This window comes from Phycodurus eques, chromosome 5 (genome assembly GCF_024500275.1).
Source record: "Phycodurus eques isolate BA_2022a chromosome 5, UOR_Pequ_1.1, whole genome shotgun sequence".
In the NCBI taxonomy this organism is placed as follows: Eukaryota; Metazoa; Chordata; class Actinopteri; order Syngnathiformes; family Syngnathidae; genus Phycodurus; species Phycodurus eques.
This window is the reverse complement of record NC_084529.1, coordinates 12552384-12569332: the sequence shown is the minus strand read 5'-3', so window position 1 is coordinate 12569332 and position 16949 is coordinate 12552384. Positions and strand designations below refer to the sequence as shown.

At 45.7% G+C, this 16949-nt stretch overlaps 1 protein-coding gene across 1 annotated transcript in view; it reads left to right on the top strand.

Moving 5' to 3' along the window:
- Window positions 1–381: 381 nt before the first annotated feature.
- The window catches only part of LOC133403063 (zinc finger protein 469), an 81066-nt gene continuing 64498 nt past the window's right edge, over window positions 382–16949 (top strand). The window contains exon 1 of the mRNA XM_061677558.1: window positions 382–438. The gene's annotated coding sequence lies outside the window, so the exon portion shown is untranslated. The remainder of the gene's footprint in view (window positions 439–16949) is intronic.

Below are 16949 nucleotides of genomic sequence, written 5' to 3'. Positions count from 1 at the left end.
AACAGTGGAGGGCCAAAAAAAACGAGCGCAGAATTAAAAAAAAAAAAAAAAGAATTTGCTTGGCTAGTTTTTTTTTAAGTAGTCTGGAGGAAGAATTTTGGGAACAGAGTAAAAGCAACCAAAGAGCTAAGTGCCTATTAAAAATAAATTAATGTGCAGTGGCGAGAAGGTGAATTTTTGTAGTGGTAGTACTCTCTTTTTTTCTCCCGAGGGTATTTTTGGATGCCTTTCTCATCAGTCTGGGCAGGACCTATTTGCACACACACCCCCTCCCTTTTCCCTTCCTTATTTCTCTGCAGTAGAACGTAACTAGAGCCACGCGCTGACTCCAGGTTGAGAAGTGAGTGAGGGAAAGAGAGGCAGAGATAAGGAGAGAAGAGACTCACAGGCACCTCACATGTTGGAAATTGGAGTCACTGTGCAGCCCACAGAGTTGAGGTGAGAGGTGAATATATTGCCACTATCAGCTTTCCTTGTGCATGAGAGTGTGCATTTGTCTGTTTGTATGCAAACAAATCTTTTGCTGAGAGTCCAGCAAAAATGATGTCAAAATGTGTGCATTGAAAAAGAAATGCCGTTCCCTCGTCCCCTCAGTGAATGTGTAGACACCAGCTTCATGTCAGTGATCAGACTTTGACACACGTGTGACAAGTTTACTTTTCCAATATCACAGTTGGTTGTGTGTATGAATCACCCTGTGAAGTGGAGAAAAAGACTCATTGTTAGAGACTGCAGACACCATGCACCAATATTTATCTGCATGTGCATGTTGAGTCTCAGTGATTCATCGTTTGATTCAGCGTCTGCGATATTTGTAGAAAACAAGGTTTTGTTTCAGCTGTGGTCTGCAGTGGACACCAAATGAGGGGCAGACCTGAGAGAGTCAAGACTTCATCTGGCCACAATATGGACTGCCTGCACATTTTGCTGTCATGTTAAAATGTTGAATTATTTTTGTCAAAGATTTATGCTTGCAGCAGACCTCAGATGTTTTAAATTGATGAGAGACAGTAAAAAGATGCGTGTGATAACCTGTTGCCTCCAAGATAAATCTTGTCCAATTGCACTTAACATACGAGGAAGATTGCCATGTGCATGTGGTTATTCACCCTTGGTCACGGCCATCTCAGAGCTTCCAGGATGTTGTTGTGGGATGTCGGGGTGGGGCTCAGGTGTAGAGCAGACAGAGAGTGACAGAGCAGACCTCTGTGCCCCCACCACACCTCTGTTCCCGGGTGAAACCTGCTCAGTCATGCCATTCTGCCTCTATGTGCCTGCCTAACCGCCAGACTTGTTTTAAAAGGTGGAAAATCTTCCTCAGCTTTGCCAGGGATACCATTCCCCATGTGAGTGTAATGTTGTAATTTGCAACATTATACACACACACCTGGATGCCGTGTGTATGCGTCTGAGTCGATCAGATTTGTTTCTCTCCTTTCAGAGAGGTACAACATCCATAAAACTTGTAACATGAAAAATAACATTTGTCTAAATTTGTACACAAATCACCAGTTCAGTCAGTACTCAAACCTTGTATCATTACTAACAAGGTTTTCATTTCAAATAGATATTTGGTAAATTCATTGATTTAGCAGACCTCAGTCCACAGTGAGGTCAGCAGTAGAACAAGATAGAAGTGACAAATGCTGTACAACGATACAATGGGACAGGGACATTGACACAAAATTATTGTTTGCTGAAAATGCTGGCTGGGAAAAAACAGAAAACGCTGTCATCAAAAGGCAAGGAAATAAAACCTCTGGCTATAAGTAAAAGCGTTTGAACAGATGGAAAGATGAGGGCGTGACAGAAACGACGTACCAGAGAAGTAAGAGGGAGTGGATGACGGCTGTCTACCAAGTAAATGCTGCTGGAATGGCAACTTCTACGTACTGTTAAACTCTCCTATTCCTGCTCCTCCCTCTTTTTGGGCCACTGTAGTCCTCTTTCATAATTTTGTAGTTTTCATTTGTCATTTACAAGCTCTTCTGTTGAACCAACTTGTTACGAGAATGTTGAAATGTGTGCTGCAATAATAATATAGAGTTTTTTTTATGATGTATTACTTTCATTCCAACATTCATTTAAATTCATATTCACATCCAAAGGTGAGAAGTCGCTGACTTACGACCTTCAGCTCGGAAAATTTGATGGAACACTTAAAGTCGAAGTTCAGACTCACAATCTCAGGACACATCGGTTTTTCGACTTAATTTTGGATCAGCACAAAGGGGACATTTGCAAATGTTACTATGTAGTGAGGAATTCTCTGTCAGGGGGACGTTGGGGTGGAGAGGTCAGATAAACAGCAGACTTTGGTATGGGAGACCGCTGTTCAGTTCCTGTGTCCGACTGTGAGTCCCAGATGTACAATCTAGTCAGAGTAGTGTGTGTGGGCTTATTCATTTACTGTGGAGAATATTATGACAGCCATGTGGAATATTAGCAAGCATAAGCAATGAAGTATTATTTTGTTTTGCACCGTGTTTATGGTTGTGTAAATGTAATGACTTGCAAGATCAGCAGTGTGGTACAGGCCGACTTTTGTAAAAGCAGCTGAAGACAGTTTGGTGCTGCTGGGCGGCACTTTGCAGGTTCGCTGGTGGCATCTCACGCTATGACTGAGGTTGACACTGCGGTTCAAAGCTTCCTCCCTACTTTCCTATCAGATCATCAAGTTTAGTGGACAGAAGATAGTGCAAGTTGAATACATTTTATATATAATTGGCCCGACAGAAATGTGACAACAAACTCAGACAAAAGAAATTGGCAGCATGTTGCAATGGAATTGTAAGTTCACTGTTTAAGAAGTTGATTGCAAGAGGGAAGAAGCTGTTGGAATGTCTGCTCGTTCTAATTTGTATTGATCGGTAGCGCCTACCTGAGGGAAGGAGCCGGAAGAGCTGGTGACCTGGATGTGGAGGGTCTGAGAGGATTTTGCACGCTCTTGTCTTAGTTCTGGCAGCGTGCAAGTCCTCAAGTGTGGGTAGGGGGGTACCGACAATCCTTTCAGCAGTTTTGATTGTCCGTTGCAGTTGGAGTTTGTCCTTTTTTGTAGCAGCACCAAACCAGACTGTGATGGAAGAACACAGGACCGATTCGATGACCGCTGTGTAGAACTGCCTCAGCAGCTCCGGTGGCAGGCCGTGCCTCTGCTGGGCCTTTTTGAGGACGTAGTTGATGTTGATCGCCCACTTCGGGTCCTGAGAGACTGTAATTCCCAGGAACTTGAAGGTCTCGACGGTTGACACAAGGCAGCTGGACAGCGCGAGGGGCAGCTGTGGCGAAGGATCCCTCCTGAAGTCCACGATCATCTCTCGAGTCTTGAGCGTGTTCAGCTCCAGGTTGTGTCGGCCGCACCACAGCTCCAGCCGCTCCACTTTCTGTTAACATGCAGACTCGTCACCGTCCTTGATGAGGCCGATGACAGTGTTGTCATCTGCAAACTTCAGGAGTTTGACAGCCGGGTGCGTTGAGGTGCAGTCGTTCGTGTAGAGAGAGAAGAGCACCGGAGAGAGGACACAACCTTGAGGCGCCCCAGTGCTAATGCTGCTTGTGGATGAAGTGGTCTCTCCCAGCCTTACCTGCTATGTCCTACCCGTCAGGAAGCTGTAAATCCACTGGCAGATGGCAGCCGAGACGCTGAGCTGGAGAAGCTTGGAGGAAAGGAGTTCAGGGATGATGGTCTTGCTGAAGTCCACGAACAGCATCCTCGCGTAGGTCCCTGCACTGTCGTGGTGATCGAGGATGAAGTGCAGTCCCATGTTGACTGCATCATCCGCAGACCTGTTTGCTCGGTAGGCAAACTGCAGGGGGTCCAGCAGGGGGCCTGTGACGTGTGTGTCCTTTTCAAATCAGCAGTAGGAGGTATTCAAGTCGTTGGCTAGTGTGCTATTGTTCTCAGCTTGGGGGGGATCGTCGCTTGCAATTGGTCAGTGATTGTAATGCATGCCAGACTGATTTAGAGTCATTAGCGCTAAACTGTTTTTCCAACTTTGCTGCATAGTTTCTCTTTGCAATGTTAATTTCTTTAGTCAGCAGGTTTCTAGCTCGATTATACAGGGCCCTGTCCCAACTTTGATATACGTCCTCCTTAGCTTGGCGAAGTTGCTTAAGTTTGGCAGTGAACCACGGCTTGTTGTTCTTGAATGTGTGAAATGACTTTGTTGGTACACAAACGTCTTCACAGAAACTGATATAGGATGTGACAGTGTCCGTATATTCATCCAGACTGCCAGCTAAATTTTCAAAGACACTCCAGTCTGTGCAGTCTAAACAGCTTTGAAGTTCCATCTTTGCTTCATTGATCTCCGAAGATGAACGAAAAACACAAAAACAAAAACAATACTCGAGACCGCGTAACCGAGGCGACCACACGGGGAGGCGCCATCATAGCCCAGCAACACAGCTGGAGTGTCGCCATATTGTCTGTAAATATCACAAAATCTCATACAGACCTCAGCTAATCATTTCCTATCATATAAATGTCTGAAATTATGATCAAGTTTTGACCAGGCTTAAATCCATTCTTTTAATGTATTTCATTATTTAACTGTTGCTGCTCTGTTTTAATGCATGTCTATTGAGGCACTGTTTTTGTAACATCATTTTCTCCATTTAATCAAAACAGCTTTTGTCTGCTGATTACAGGTGATAATGTCTATGATCCACCAAGTTTCATGTTCTTATTAATGCTCCAATTACTTTGGACAAAATAAAAAAAACCCTCCTTGAGCCGTCACCGTATCGGGTTTGTGTGTCCCAATGATCCGAGGAGCTAAGTTGTCTGGGGCCTTATGTCCCTGGCAGGGTCACCCATGACAAGCAGGTCCTAGGTGAGGGACCAGACAAAGCACGGCTCAAAGACCCCTTATGATGACGACAAACGATGGACTTGGTTTTCCCTTGCCCGGACGCGGGTCACCGGGGCCCCCACTGGAGCCAGGCCTGGTGGTGGGGCTCGAAGGCGAGTGTCTGGTGGCCGGGCCTGCACCCATGGGGCCCGGACGGGCACAGCCCAAAAGGGTAACGTGGGTCCCCCTTCCCATGGGCTCACCATCTGTGGGAGGGGCCATTGGGGTTGGGTGCAGTGTGAGCTGGGCGGTGGCCGAAGGCGGGGACCTTGGCGATCCGATCCCTGGCTCCAGAATCTGGCTCTAGTGACGTGGAATGTCACCTCTCTGGCAGGGAAGGAGCCCGAGCTGGTGTGTGAGGTCGAGAAGTTCCGACTTGCGGCCGCATGTCTTGGACACTCGGGTGAAGAGAGGAGCGGAGGTGTCAACTGATCACCACCTGATTGTGAGTTGGCTCCGATGGTGGGGGAAGATGCCGGTCTGACGTGGCAGGCCCAAACGTATTGTGAGGGTCTGCTGGGAACGTCTGGCAGAATCCCCTGTCGGAAGGAGTTTCAACTCCCACCTCCGACAGAACTTTGCTCATGTTCCGGGGGGACATCGAGTCCAAGTGGACCATGTTCCGCGCCTCCATTGCTGAGGCGGCCGACCGGAGCTGTGGCCGTAATGTGGTCGCCTGTCGTGGCGGCAATCCCCGAACCCGTTGGTGTCCACCAACGGTGAGGGATGCCGTCAAGCTGAAGAAGGAGTCCTATCTGGCTTTTTTGGCCGGTGGGACTCCTGAGGCAGCTGATGGGTACCGGCTGGCCAAGCGGAATGCAGCGTTGGTGGTCGCTGAAGCAAAAACTCGGGTATGGGAGGAGTTTGGTGAGGCCATGGAGAAAGACTTCCGGATGGCTTAGAGAAAATTCTGATCCACCATCCGGCGTCTCAGGAGAGGAAAGCAGTGCACCACCAACACTGTGTATAGTGGGGATGGGGCGCTGCTGACCTTGACTCGGGACGTTGTGAGTCGGTGGGGAGAATACTTCGAAGAGCTCCTCAATTTCACCGACACGCCTTCCCATGAGGAAGCAGAGTGTGGATTCTCTGAGGCGGGTTATCCTATTTCTGGGTTTGAGGTCAGCGAGGTAGTTAAAAAGCTCCTCGGTGGCAAGGACCCGGGAGTGGATAAGATTCGCCCGGAGTTCCTAAAGGCTCTGGATGTTGTGGGGCTGTCCTGGTTGACATGCCTCTGCAACATCGCATGGACATCGGGGACAGTGCCTCTGGATTGGCAGACTGGGGTGGACTGGAGGGTGTGTTCCAACTACAGGGGGATCACAGTCCTCAGCCTCTCTGGTAAGGTCTATTCAGGGGTGCTGGAGAGGAGGGTCCGTCGGGAAGTCGAATCTCAGATTCAGGAGGAGCAGTGTGGTTTTCGTCCTGGCCGTGGAACAGTGGACTAGCTCTACACCCTCGGCAGGGTCCTCGAAGGTGCATGGGAGTTCGCCCAACCAGTCTACATGTGTTTTGTGGACTTGGAGAAGACGTTCGACCGTGTCCCTCGGGGAGTCCTGTGGAGGGTGCTTCGGGAGTATGGGGTACCGAACCCCCTGATACGGGCTGTTCGGTCCCTGTACGACCGGAGTCAGAGTTTGGTCCGCATATCCGGCAGTAAGTCGGACTCGTTCCCGGTGAGGGTTGGACTCCGCCAAGGCTGCCCTTTGTCACCGATTCTGTTCATAACTTTTATGGACAGAATTTCAAGGCGCAGCCGAGGCGTAGAGGGGGTCCGGTTTGGTGGCCTCAGTATTGCATCTCTGCTTTTTGCACATGATGTGGTTCTGTTGGCTTCATCAAGCCGTGACCTCCAACTCACACTGGAGCAGTTCACAGCCGAGTGTGAAGCAGCTGGGATGAGAATCAGCACCTCCAAATGTGAGACCATGGTCCTCAGTCAGAAAAGGGTGGCGAGTCCTCTCCAGGTCGGGGATGAGATCCTGCCCCAAGTGGAGGAGTTCAAGTATCTTGGGGTCTTGTTCACGAGTGAGGGAAGAATGGAACGGGAGATTGAAAGGCGGATCAGTGCAGCGTCTGCAGTGATGCGGGCTTTGTATCGGTCCGTTGTGGTAAAGAAGGAGCTAAGCCGAAAGGCGAAGCTCTCAATTTACCGGACGATCTACGTTCCTACCCACACCTATGGTTACGAGCTGTGGGTCGTGACCGAAAGAACAAGATCCCGGATACAAGCGGCCGAAATGAGTTTCCTCCGCAAGGTGTCCGGGCTCTCCCTTAGAGATAGGGTGAGAAGCTCGGTCATCCGGGAGGATCTCAGAGTAGAGTCGCTGCTCCTCCACATCGAGAGGAGCCAGATGAGGTGGCTGGGGCATCTGATTTGGATGCCGGGCATTCGCATTCCGGGCATGTCCCACCGGGAGGAGACCCCAGGGACGACCCAGGACACGCTGGAGAGACTACATCCTTCGGATGGCCTGGGAACGCCTCGGGATCTCCCCGGAGGAGCTGGATGAAGTGCCTGGGGAGAGGGAAGTCTGGGTGTCCTTGCTGGAGCTGCTGCCCCCCGCGACCCGACCCGGATAAGCGGATGGATGGATGGATGGATGGAGAATATAGAATCATTTATAACTGTAGTAAGTCAACAAATGAAGTGCCTAATGTCAAGGTAAAAACTTTGCACACATTCAGGAGAATACATGCACATATAGGCCATACAAGCTATGTGTGTGTGTGTGTGTGTGTGTCTGTAATTCAGACATATGAAAAAAATTATGATAAAGCTGTGTATTTACACACTTGAGATTATCAGCAGCAGCCTGTAACCCATCTTAGAATGTTCTCAGGGGTGCTAGGAGAGAAGCAAGGGTGGAGTTGAGATAATTTGTTCCTAACAATTATCAAGACTTTGAACTCGGGTGTAAGAATGATAACTCAGTTAATGAACCAGAATTCCTGCCCGAAGCTTTGAGCCAATCCTCTTTGTCGTGTTTATTATTGTTGCTTGTTCAAATATACAATCTGAACACAGTTTGTTGTGGTCTATGAGCTCCACTACAATCCTGCTATCCACCACCTCTCTGGATTAAGATGCTGTCATTTTGAAATCATGAAGCCTTTCCAGCTGGGATGTAGGGCAGTATGCTTGGCTGGGATCAGACCAGAGTTACCAGACACCAATGTCTTGATACTCTTTTACTGAAGGTACCATCTAAAACTTAACTAAATATAAACTAATTAACGGATGGCTCTGTCAAAAAAGTACCATTGCAAAGATCATCGTGTTTAACAGTTTGGACAAGGTGGCTTGTCACTTGGGCTGCAGAAATGTGAGCCTATTAACTCACGTGGAATGAGATTGCACCTGCAATCTGGTGAAAATATGTTGTGCCTGCATATTGTTATTTAGTCAAAGGACGTTAACTGTCTATCCGTCCCATTTCAATACCGCTTTTCATCAATGAGGTCACAGGTGAATTGGTGCCAAACTGACTTTGGCGGGGTACACCCTGGACTGCCAATCGTAAGGGCACATATACACAAACAATTATTCATTCACTTTCACAACTACGAACAATTTATTGTCTTCAATTAACCCAATATGGATGAGGATGACTTTGGAGTGAAGGAGAAAGGCCGGAACTGTGATTTAAACCCCAAACCTCAGAACTGTGCGGCAGTTGTGCTATTCACAATAACACTCTTCTGTGGAAGATCACTGCGATTATAGAAATCTTGGCAGCCTATTTAGACTCATAGAACATTTGAACTAGTATACTGCCAGACTGATTACAAATAGAGTAGTCAAGATGAGAATACTAACGCCCAATATCTTTTTACTTTTTACCGAATTTGTAAAACTGACTTTTCTATTCTAATTTTCAGTTGATGGTGACTGAGACCTAACGGGCACATGCAGCATGCTCCCCAGTGACTAATTTGACTGCAGTTTCCTCCCGTCAATGTGTGGGTGTTTGCATGTTCGGATTTGCGGTTGCAAGGTTCCGTCTGTGTGTCTGGGTATCAGTGCGTGCAGGCAAGTTTTTGACACAAGAAGTGGTCGTTGCTCTGCGGTCGCGTGGACTCAAACGTGGCACACACCCAGCCACACCCACACACAGGCACAGACTTTCCTCAGAACACCTAGAGGTGACTCCCTGTGGCAGTGTGCCCAGTGTGTCGCTAAAACCGCACAGCGGTACATTCCCAGACTCTGAGAGTGAGACAAGATGAGCAAAGTGGAACAAACGCATCAGTTGATGGTGGTTCGGTGTTTGCCTGATTGTATATGTGTGTTTATCTGTGTCTACACACAAACCTGGTGGGAGTGAAGGAAAGGTCTCTCAGCTGTGGCTGCTTTTTATTAGATGGTGTGAGTATTCGCTGGTGAGCTCCCACGGGTTACCATTTTACGGCTGTGTAAATGACTCTGTGTGTCGTATGGCCCTTTCAGACAGCACATAATTTGATGTCTTAACACTGAATGACATTTTTTGATTGGCAGACAAGTCATACATGGCTCAGGGCTACCACAAATTTACCATGCCATTCAAATCTTAACCGTGGGATTGAATCCACAAAGGTATTTGTTTTAATTTCCTCTATTTTACACACTAGACAGACCTTTGGGCTCTGGCAACAGAATGAGGGTTAGAGGAAGTTAAAAAAGTCAAGAGGTTTCCTTTTGTTTATCATGCCACCTGCTGTTGATCAATGTGATTCAAATGAGCTGACAGATGGTATCAGCAGAAATCATGACCTTGTAATAATTTGCTTTTCAAGCAATGTCAGCGGTATCTCTGTGCAGAATGCATTGTGATCAAATGATGAAGCATTTCAGAGAAAGGGCACAACATGCAGCGAGGGTTTTGATGAGAATTGAAATTGCCTGGGACTTCCTCGTCAGACCGAGTTATACAAAGGAATAGTCAGTTTGACTGGAGAGTCCTTTTGGCACGTTTTTGTGACCGTTTCGCGACTTTATTTCCATTGCAAAATTGTGACCGCAGCCTGCTTTAGAGTCTGCAGGAGGTGAGTTATGCTTTTCACATACTGTGGATTTGGGGTGAAGTATCAATTTAGGTTCACCATGGAAAGAGAAAAACAGGCTGCAACGGCTTGCTCATTGTTCGAATAAATGTGGATCTCTGTGTGTGGCTGTGCATATCAAACATTTTTGTTCAATGGTTTTCTTTTAGATAGCAGTGGGGGTATAGTGGAGATAAGTCTGCTGTTGCTAACTGAGTCACCAAGTGCAGCCCAACATCTCTAATGACGACTGGCGGCGAGTAGTTGAAGTGGAGTGTTACAAAAAAATGGTGCAGCAGTTCAAGATTGGGTGCGGTGTTTGACTAAGAAGCGATGAGCCAAGAGAGAATAGACGAGCAGGATGCCACCATCTGTTAGCCACATGCAAACCCCACAGCTGTCACATAAATCTCAGGCGAGCTCAGCAAGGCTGCATTCCGCCAGGCAAAACATCCACTGGGTCTCTACCTCATCGGGCCCACACCATGCATTCAATCCATGTATAAATTAATAGAGCTAAATTCATACGCGTTGCATTCATAAGGACGCGCCAGTGTACTGGTTGATTTATGACAAGTGAGAGGGTGAATTGTAGACCATTTCTGCAGTGGGGAATTCTGACATAAAAGAATGTTATTAACATTGTGTCAGCATTTGAACACTTGGTACAGCTATTTCACTTGAGCTTTGTGAATTATTGCGGCCAACTATTTACAATGAAGGATGTTGGAAACTGCGGTTGCTAGGCAACAGTTAATACAAAAGTCTTGTTCTCCCGGTGTGGTCTTTTGGCGCTCCACTCCATTAGGAACAGTAGATGTGAAAATAACCAACACAGACACAAACAAATACACGCTTGATCTCAAGTAGGTAAATGGAGGCTTGAGGGTACAGATGTGCAAAGTCACTTCCTTTGTTCTCCATTGCTGGTATGTGTCATATTTAATGAGCATAGATCATTGAATTACTTAATAACAGCGCAATGGCTAGATAAACTCAACAAAGGCTTCAATAAGTTTGCTCGCACAATTGAAAATCTAAAACATCAATCTTAAAATCCTTGATACAGCTCTAGGATCAAATTATAATTGTGTGTGTGTACCCAATTAAGTGTCTAGTATGTGTTCAATTGTACCAGCCACGTCATCTGCCTTTACACATCAATCAGAGCTTTTTTTCTCTTTGATATTGCCTCTCAGTGTAAATTTTTTTTACAGTAATATAAAACGTGTGTTCCTTTTTCCAATGTGTGAGGATGCTGCAACACGGATACACAAACATTTTGGGGTTTCTTTGGTTTGATTTTATTGGAACTTCATATCAATTGAAATCATTGCTGGTAAAGAAATAATATAATAACATAGCGGTCATGGATGACTCACTGCTAATTTTAAGTTCTCTTTCAAAGCCGCTCTTCATATGTACTGTATGTTCAGGCACTGCGGGTGACCAGATCAGGGCTGATGAGAAAGCCCAGTCATTACATCACAGTGTGGCAGATGGATGGGGGTGGATTTTTTTTTCCAGGCAAAACATCAGAACAGGATTTAAACTAATGTAAAGTTAAATTATTTTTATGGCAACGATCAGCAGAAAAGCGGCACGGTGGCCGACTGGTTAGAGCGTCAGCCTCACAGTTCTGAGGACCGGGGTTCAATCCCCGGCCCCGACTGTGTGGAGTTTGCATGTTCTCCCCGTGCCTGCGTGGGTTTTCTCCGGGCACTCCGGTTTCCTCCCACATCCCAAAAATATGCATTAATGGGAGACTCTAAATTGCCCGTAGGTGTGACTGTGAGTGCGAATGGTTGTTTGTTTGTATGTGCCCTGCGATTGGCTGGCAACCAGTTCAGGGTGTACCCCGCCTCCTGCCCGATGACAGCTGGGATAGGCTCCAGCACGCCCGCGACCCTAGTGAGGAGAAGCGGCTCAGAAAATGGATGGATGGATGGATCAGCAGAAAAACTTGAGAAATGCATTGAGCCACGTGTCTGGCTTATGTGGCAGGAACACTGAGACATTCTATGGTTACTTTAGAACTAGGAAACCATAAAATGATTGCAGTCATGTACTGTCAAATAGCTTTACCAGTCCGTCACTCAGCATGCTTCCCTCATATGCTCCCCTCCTATGAGTGCAGCCAAAAAAATCTGCTTGCCTTGTCTAATCTACATTTCACAATGAAAGACAATGACAAAATTTTACCATAGCGCTCAAAGTACTGGTACAATCTAAATGCCTTGTTGGAGTGTTGTCGAGCTGGACTATTCTAATGGCTACATGACCACTTGTGTACTTCTGTATACGCCGCAGAGCTTTGCCTCATCTGGATGAACTGACTTGACTGCAGCCACTCACAGCTGCACAGCAGGGACAGCTGTGACTCTGAATCCCATCTTCTGTATCTGTGGCCAAGTCCCACTAATCGCAACTGGATCAGTCTCTTTCCAATATGATGCAGCTTGAATTATAAACACATTGAATGATGACTGAAAAAGAAATGTGGTCAAGATTTCATGGAGTATGTTTGAACCAAATCTGCACAAATGCGTGCATCTTTTTAGGTATTTTGGGGTTTATAAGTTATTACAAGGAGCAATGTTGCTTTCGCAGGGACTTACTTGTCTTTAAATGGACCTACTACATTATCATGTCCTCCCTCAAACTCACATGTATTCTAACAAAGCATAAAACCTGTGCATCATTCTTCCTGTATTTGCTCCGTTCCTTTTCTACATCTTCCTTTCATTCTCAGCCACATGTTTTGGGCATGAAAAAAAAAATGCGGGACAGAGAAGAAAAAAGAGAACGAGACAGTTCCAAAGCAATATGGCTCGTATTAATCTGGAAACATTCGTTTTCATCTGAATGAAATTATTGGTTTGAACTCAGTGTCCTGAGAAGAGTAGTCAATGCGTCACCAGCTTCCCAGATGGGCAAGGAGTGGTCATTTGGTCTTTCACTGTGACCACTGTGAGTGCATGAAACTGTTTGGTTGAGCTTTCTTGCACTTTTTTTCATGCAGCACATCAAAAGTGTGCATTTGTTATTGATAGACTCTTAGTTTATACTTGGGCAGTAATATGAGAGAAGATTCTAGATGTTTCTTTCAATCGTTGTGACTTTGTGCATGCGTATTGATAAAAACATTCATACAGAAACGCACATTTGGCAGCAATGAGATATGCTTTGCACTGTAATATCAAAAGGATATTCTATTCTGTTGGACTTATTTTGTTCGTCTGGTTTTTGAACACATACAGTATAATTTCGGTAAACTTGCCTTTGTACTGGCGGGCGGTGAGTTTTGGACCTCGGCCTTCAGTGACTTAATCCACCTCTAGCATTAAAGAAGAGACAGAGGCATTCCCCATAGAAGATTCAAGAATCTAGGAGAGATCCAGAAAGAGTGGAATGAGGCGGGAGTCACAGCTTAAAAAGAACACCACATTCAGACGCATCCGGGAGATGGGCTTCAACTGTCGGTTTCCTCGGGTCAAGCCATTTCTGAGCCTGAGCCAACGTAGGAAGCGTCTCAACTGGACCATGGAGAAGAAGGACTGGACTGTTGACCAATGGTCCAAGGTCCTCTTTTCCGATGAAAGCAAAGTTTGCCTTTCATTCGGAAATCAAGGTCCAAGGTTTGGAGGAAGACGGGTGAAGAACAGAACCCAAGCTGCTTGAGGTCTAGTGTGAAATATCCACAGTCTGTCATGGTCTGTGTTTTGGTTTGGGTTGTGTTTAGTTTTTTTCCATATTTTCCTGTGTTCCATGTTTGTCGTGTGCTCATTAGGTTGGTGTGTTCACCTGTTCTCGTCTACTTTGTGTCGACCAATCAGCTCTCTCCAGCCACTCGTGTCTTGTCCAGGTGTTCCTCGTTGTCTCGTCAATTTGTTTGTATTTAGTTCCCTGGTTTCTTTCAGTTCTTGTCGGTTCATTTGCCATGTCATAGTCGCCAGTTGTCTTTATCATTGTGGTATGTCATTGTCAGGTGTCATTTTCCCTTTCTATTCCACGTCTTACTCACAGGTCATAGTTTGTTTTCAGTTTTAGATATTCGAGTGTTTCTTTGTTACTTTGATTTGATTGGTATCTGTTGTGGGACTTTGTTCAGTTTTCCCTTATTGAAGATTAAATATTATTTTGAGACTCCCACACTCCTGCCTTGCCTCCCTGCTTCCCTGCAATTGGGTCCACCATGTTCTTGCCTTGCGTTACTCGCCCTCACCCTAACCACAGTCAGTCATGGTTTGGGGTGCAATGTCCAGTGCTGGTGTTGGTAAACTCTTCTTTCTTAAATCCAAGGTCACCGCAACAGTCTACCAGAATGTTTTAGGACTTCATGATTCCTTCTGCTGAGGATCTGTATGAAGATGCAGATTTCATCTTCCAGCAGGACCTGGCCCCTGCCCATACCGGCAGAAGCAATCACATATATATTTTATTTGTTTTATTATATATTAAAATAGAGCAGCATGGTGCACGACTGGTTAGCACATCTGCCTGACAGTTCTGAGGACCTGGGTTCAAATCAGGCCTCCCATATCCCAAAATCATGCACAGTAGGATAATTGAAGACTTGAATGGTTGTTTCTTTAAATGTGTTTAAATGTACACCAGTCCAGGGTGTACCCCGCAGTTAGCTGGGATAGTCTCCAGCATGCTCGTGACCCTAGTGAGGATAAGCGGTGTAGAAAATGGATGAATGGATATATTATAATAAATATTAGTAATAATTTATTAATAATATAATTAAGTTGGATTGGCTGGCAACCAGTACAGGTTGTACCCCGCCTCCTGCCCGATGATAGCTGGGATAGGCTCCAGCATGCCCGCGACCGTAGTGAGGAGAAGCGGCTCAGAAAATGGATGGATGGATGGATGGATAATTAAGTTGTAATTGTAGTTCAGTGCTTTTGATAGTGTATAGGTCAGCAGAGAAGGCTATAAAGGCCCTCACTTTACATCACTGGTATTTTGTAGATAGTATGATATCAATTAATTCAACACAGAAGAAAAACAAGACAGAAACAGAGTTACACGATAGATGACATCATCGCTGTCCCATAAAACAAGATAAGTCACATGTAAAAATTTTTATAGTGCCATAGTTAAAAAAAAACACAGCTATTAAGACAGAAAAGTAAATCAATATTTTCACATCACTGTATTTTTTAGGCCTATGTTTAATGTTTTGAAATGTTGACATAGACTTACTCCATAATGTCTTATGTGCCAAACACAATAATGGCTCCCTATGAGAACGTTTATTTAAACGTTTAAATGGCATGCTTCCACAAAGTTCACAATGGATCAAAGCAATGAATTAAAGTCTGCATAATTTGTAGTTTGTCTAATTTAACCATCACTGCGGCGGCACGGTGGCCGACTGGTTAGAGCGTCGGCCTCACTGTTCTGAGGACCCGGGTTCAATCCCCGGCCCCGCCTGTGTGGAGTTTGCATGTTCTCCCCGTGCCTGCGTGGGTTTTCTCCTGGCACTCCGGTTTCCTCCCACATGCATGAATTGGAGACTCTAAATTGCCCGTAGGTGTGAATGTGAGTGTGAATGGTTGTTTGTTTGTTTGTGCCCTGCGATTGGCTGGCGACCAGTTCAGGGTGTACCCCGCCTCCTGCCCGATGACAGCTGGAATGGGCTCCAGCACGCCCGCGACCCTAGTGAGGAGAAGCGGCTCAGAAAATGGATGGATAGATGGATGTTTAAACTGTGCGGCACGGTGGACGACTGGTTAGAGCGTCAGCCTCACAGTTCTGAGGACTGGGGTTCAATTCCCGGCCCCGACTGTGTGGAGTTTGCATGTTCTCCCCGTGCCTGCGTGGGTTTTCTCCGGGCACTCCGGTTTCCTCCCACATCCCAAAAATATGAATTAATGGGAGACTCTAAATTGCCCGTAGGTGTGACTGTGAGTGCGAATGGTTGTTTGTTTGTATGTGCCCTGCGATTGGCTGGCAACCGCTTCAAGGTGTACCCCGCCTCCTGCCCGATGATAGCTGGGATAGGCTCCAGCACGCCCGCGACCCTAGTGAGGAGAAGCAGCTCAGAAAATGGATGGATGGATGGATGTTTAAACTGCACAGCTTCAACAGACCTGGTGAAGATGTACAGGAATGTTATTGTCCCTCATCAGCTCAAAACGTGAAACTGTCATAAGCCGCGGTGGTTAGCAGATGTGGGAATAAGTCACATACAGTATGTGCAAGTCACAAGGCAGTCTCAAGCAAGTCCCACGTCACTCTGGGAAAAAAAATCAATCATCAATCATTCACTGAATTTCAAGACAGTCGTGTCAAGTCATTACTTGGTTTAAGCAAGTTGCAAGTCAAGTCGGATCTCAATCCCGTTTATCCTGTCCAGGCACAGGTGGATGCCATCAGTGACTGCAATATATATTCGAGTAGTAATAAAATGTGTTTTCACTATTTTTTCACAAATCATAACACTAAAAACATGTACTCACACTTTAGAGATTATTCACATCTGAGATTATAATTGATTGAATTTATTGCACTGAATTGCTTTAAAGTTGTATTTTAAATGCCATTTAATTCAGCTTTATTTCTGAACAAATTATGTTGTGTACTTTGTGGTGACAGCCTTGTGACTCCTACATAATCCTTGAATCCAAATTGTATTATATTTGGAGTTCCTTCCATGGTTGTTAATTCAGGTGGCTACTTCACACTGGCAAGTGCGCAACAATGCAGACTGTGATGCCAGCTTGACACAAATGGCCCCCAAAACGTTTCTTTCGAACTGTCTTAATTAAAATGCCGATTTCCAACTCTAAACGAGATGACTTGTCAAGTCATGTAGCTCAAGTATTTGGCAAACAAGTCGCAAGTCATAAAACTGGCAACTCGAGTTGATTCGAGTCATTTGACTCCCCATTGAGTCCCCCATCTCCCATGGTCAGCATATGAAAAAAATAAAATAAAATAACGACAGTCATCTTTCATTTTCAGCATTTTGAAAGTTTTTGCTTGTTTAAAAAGGAAGGGAATGGGGTAGGTGGGTGTGGTTGGTCGCGGAAGTATGTGTTCTGAAAGACAGTTCTG